This window comes from Melospiza georgiana, chromosome Z (genome assembly GCF_028018845.1).
Source record: "Melospiza georgiana isolate bMelGeo1 chromosome Z, bMelGeo1.pri, whole genome shotgun sequence".
Lineage (NCBI taxonomy): Eukaryota > Metazoa > Chordata > Aves > Passeriformes > Passerellidae > Melospiza > Melospiza georgiana.
In genome coordinates this window covers 83,245,160-83,249,866 of record NC_080465.1, presented here as the reverse complement: position 1 = coordinate 83,249,866, position 4,707 = coordinate 83,245,160, and the positions used below count along the sequence as shown (strand labels likewise).

Here is a 4,707-nt window from a genome sequence, read left to right as displayed (position 1 = left end):
ACCACCTTAAAACCACTACACTGAAAAACATTTCAAAAATTAAAAACTGCATCTAACAAAAGCCATCTAATAAATTCACACCCAAAACTCCAGACGCCCAGCTGGCCCTACCAAAGCTCTATGTTTATACATACAGCAAACAAAACCAAAATCCCAGTAATACCCATCAGAAATCTATGAAAGAATCCTATTGAAATTAATCCTGCCTCAAATACAAACCAACCCATCCAGAAAGTCAGCTTCACTCAAAAAACAATTTACACAGACTTAATACTACCAAGAAATGAAACAACACACCATATACCACCAATGAATATCATAGTGAAGGAAAAAAAAAAACCACTACATTTTTTCCTTTTTGTTTTTTAAACTAACTTCTTTTATTAGCTAGAACAAAAGATTTTGCCAGGACTGTAACAACAACAACAACTTCTTTTGCTTCTTCTCCTTCTGAAATGTCCCTTCTCACTCCCAAATTCCTTTCAACGCCTGAGTTTACATCCAAGCAAAAAAGCAAAATTCCTGCACTCGTGCGTCCGATGCTCCTGTCAGATTCTCTCTTTCCCTCCACATCTTCTTACACTTTCAGTCCTCACGCTGTCCCGCCGTGATGAGTCTGACAGAAGAATTGGCACATGTTAACAGAGCATTTCCTTCCCTCCCTCCCTCCCTGTGCTTTCCTCAGCGCATTTCAATCCATCCCAGGCCTGCAGTGATGCACGCTCACCCCAAAGCTCACAGCAAGCATGCAGCAGCTCAGGCTCACTCGGCTCCAGGGCCCAGAGCCTGCAGGCCCTGCAGCTGCCACACGGATGGACCTGGTTCCCTCCCCGGGTGCCCAGAGGGAAACCTGAGGGCGGGCGTCCACCCCGAGGGGGCACCCGCAGCCCCGGGCAGGCATGGAGTCGCCGGCTGCTCTCTGGGGACGACACCCTCCCTGCAGGCCACACTGCCTCGTCCTCTCCCTCCCTGGGGGACAGGCACCTCCAGGGTCTGTGACCAGCCCCCTTCCGTCAGCATCCAGGGGCTCTGTCAGAGCCAGAGGGCTCAATTCGTGGTGAGTACCGATGGCACCCAAATGGCAGCCCGAGGAAATCGTGTTCTGGCCTCTAAGTGCTTGGGACAGGGTCTGATTTTTTGTTTTGTACTTGTATGAAGATTAGTACAACAGGGCTCTGATGGATGACATGGCAACACAGAACTAAAAACTCCTCGACAGGATTACATCGACTTCTAGGAAAAGACAAAAGCCTAGGACCCTTCTGAAATCTACTTTTAATCCAAAGCACGGAGATTGTCAGCATGCTGCACCTTCCAGCTTTTCAAAGCAGCTTACCTCTCAAGACCAGGAAACATTGATTTCTACAGAAACAATGGGCAACCCCCAGGCTAATCTCAGCACTACTGTTTAATAGGGGACCTGCCAGCGTGCCAGTCCAGCTTCAAGTGTGCTTTACTTCAGTCTAACATCCCCACACAATTCTTCTCACATCTTCCAACCCTGAAATCTTATTTTCCCCTAAAGCTTCTCTTCATTAGCAATTTCCAAGTAACATGGTATTTTTACAACATTCAGAAATGTCATGCTGGACTGTGCTAGAGAGTAATCTGCAAATATCAGCTGAGCAAAGTTTGAATTGCCTTGTCCAGAGAAAAAACCTACAAGTGAACACCTACACCTGCCTACAAAGAGCTAACAAGCCCCTGGCAGCTGCCAGCATCAAAGCACAGCGGATGTCTCTAATACAGGGTAAGGATAACAATATCACCTTCTGTTCTCTCCAGCTTCTTTTCCCTGCAGTCATATTTTGCTTCTTATGATTTTTTTAGTCTCTGTATCTTCTTGGACAGCACTGAGCCCGACGACAAGGATACGAGAGTCTTTCCCTGCCGTAGGGAGAGAACCAGGAAAACAGTTAAAATAAGAACAGGGCAGTTTGAAATTCATACTTGCAACGAGAAGCAGCGCCTAACCAACAGAACAAAAGTAAACAAAGCATGACACCTCCCTGGGGACAGAAGACTTATAAACTCGCCAGGATTTACAATTCTAGCCACCAACCCCTTCAGGACAGCAGCCAAGTGTCCCACGGGGTGGTGCTGCACCAAAGAACCATCTGAGAGGTTCCAAAGAGTGAAATGCACAATATTTTGCAAAGACAAAAAATCTTGAAAATAACAAAAATACAATAGATGTAAACTACAGGGCAAGAGTACAAGTGTTACCTTTGGGAGCTGGAACCATCCAGGTGAGCACCTGATAACTGGATCCTCACCAGAGTTTGAACCCTTCAGGACACAGAAGGGTTTTCCCCAGGAATTTCACAGACTGAGTTTTGACAGAAGCACGCTCGCCGGATCCTCAGAAACGTCGCCCATTCTCCAGGCGTCTGGAGAGAACTGCAAATGGCTCTCATGTAGTTGGAGCTGGTTCTGTAAGGTCTCAGGGTGAATTTCACCAGATGCAACCAAATTGGGCAACTCCCAGTGGGACAGAAGGAACCCAAAGCTTGGGTAAGCAGAGCTGCAGCAAATACTGAGGAAACAAACATAACAGCGTAAAAAATAATAAACTATCCTTTTTTTTCTCTTGCTTTTGTTTTTTTTTTTTTTTCTTATTCAGATCAGCATAGCAATTAAAGAGAAGGTGAAAAACTCACCATTACTGAACATTTCATCACCTGTAAGCTGAGCATCCTTAGCATAGGGGACTCCAAAGTTAAAATTCACCGATCCCTGGGAAATGAAACCAAATATCGTATGGTAAACAATCAAACAGCAGACATAAAAATTTGTTTCCTCTAAGGACTTTCAGGTACGTAAGTATCTTTGCATTACACATTAGAACATACACTTTATACCATCACCTAACACATAATAATTTACCTTTAAATTTTGATAGTATAGCATGAATTTTTAACTTAAACTGGTGATCTATTATTATTCAGTTGGTGCCTAAAGTTATTTCTGCTGTCACGTTCAAAAAAACATGAATTTTTTTTACTGGAATGAGCAATTGATTTCAAAGTCATCACAAGCCCACCAAAACACAAAGCTGGGTTCACTGGACGGCTCTGTGAGCTAGAAGTAGTTAGGCTTGTACTTCCCTCTTGTTCTTCCAGAACCAATAAATCCTGTCAACAAAACCAGGATCTTTAGCCCGCTGCTGTGAAAGATTCTACAAGGATGATGGTTTGATTTGTGTTTAGAAGTTTTGATTTGAAATGGCCAGTTCAATGGATAAAGACAGTTTACGTAGTATTACATTACTATTATTATTATTTCTATTATTATTTTTACTAGTACTACTGCTATTGTTATCACCTGCTACTGGAAGAAACAAACCAGTAGTACCTATACTTAATTACTTTTATTTCCAGAAAATAACAAAGAAAAAGAACCAAACCTAAAAAAGTCACTTCCTACCTTTTATATCAAGGGATGAAAAATTTCTCTTGGGCTCTTCTCCAATCTATCAAGACTCATAGCACTGAAAGGCAAACAAAACAGTGCTTTATAGAAGGCCAAGTGCACGTTTCAAGGCTGAACCACCAACTGATTGCAGTGACAGCACTTACAACATGAAGCGTTCCCAGAGCCTCTGTGAAATGGAATGTTCTGTGGAACTGCCGTTTCTTTCCCAAAACACTAACTTCCAACACTTCCTAATCGTATTTTGTATTTTAAAACAAAAGAAGTTAGTGAGACTCTGTGAGGAGGTCAGGTTTAAATTTATTTCCTTCCAAAGCACAGAGCTCTCTTCCATCACCCTTCCCTTTGGCTCTACACTGAATCATGGTGAGCATTTGAGGAGTGCTCAATAATCAATTCTATTTCTCTCTTTTTCTAGTTCTCTCTATTCCTAAATCATTCAAGACAAGTCAAATGAAAAATGACAAGTTCAGCATCAAAGTCACACTTTTTCTCTTTGTCTGGTCAAGAACAGGCTCTAAATCCACTTATTGCTGCCTTCAACGATTAAGACTTGCAAAACCATTTTTACATGTTTTACAGGTTTATCATAAAACCCACAGAACGCAAGCTCTGAATTACAGGAAAAGGTACACAGGCAAATATCTAAAGGGATCACTTATTTGTAAATACATACCTTGATAGAGAGCGCACTGAGAACCTTTCCGTGGGACTCTAAGGGAGACGTATTTTCTCAGTACCCTGTAAACAAGAAAAGCGACGATATATTACAGGACATCCCCACTTTTTCCACATATTCAAATAGGATTTTTAATAAAAACAGTTCAGTTACAGAAGAAGGAAGAAAACCAAGCTAATTTTACTCAGCTGTATTTACCGCCGATTTAGAGAAAAATGCCGGGCCGCGTCGCCCGTTGCGTCACACGCCGCGCCAGCAGCAGGGCCTGCCGGGAGTTGGAGTCTCGGGCTGGCAGCCACCGCTCCGTCCCCCGGGAGCCACCGGCAGCTGCAGTCCCTCCAGGGCATGAAACGGGTCCTTCGCCCCCGGGCGGGGAAGGACCTGAGGCAGCACCGCTCCTCCCCAATGCCCTCTCTTTTTCCCTCCAACTCTTTTTACTTTTTTCACTCTGTTTTTCACCACTTCCCTTCCCTTTTCCTTTTCCCTTTCCCTTTCCTTTCCTTTCCCTTCCCCTTTGTTATATTTCTAATCTTGGTTTACCTTTCCACCTTTAAAAAAGGATATTTTTTTAAATAAAAAAGCAGCAGTAGAAACCT

The 4,707-nt window shown here is 43.2% G+C and overlaps 1 long non-coding RNA gene across 1 annotated transcript; it reads right to left on the bottom strand.

Moving 5' to 3' along the window:
- Positions 1-341: 341 nt before the first annotated feature.
- On the bottom strand, positions 342-3,487 carry LOC131095893 (uncharacterized). The gene is made up of 5 exons (XR_009115928.1): positions 3,427-3,487; positions 2,661-2,736; positions 2,227-2,536; positions 1,770-1,887; positions 342-616 (listed from the first exon to the last, which is right to left on the bottom strand). It is a non-coding gene; the product is annotated as an uncharacterized LOC131095893 (long non-coding RNA).
- Positions 3,488-4,707: the final 1,220 nt, after the last annotated feature.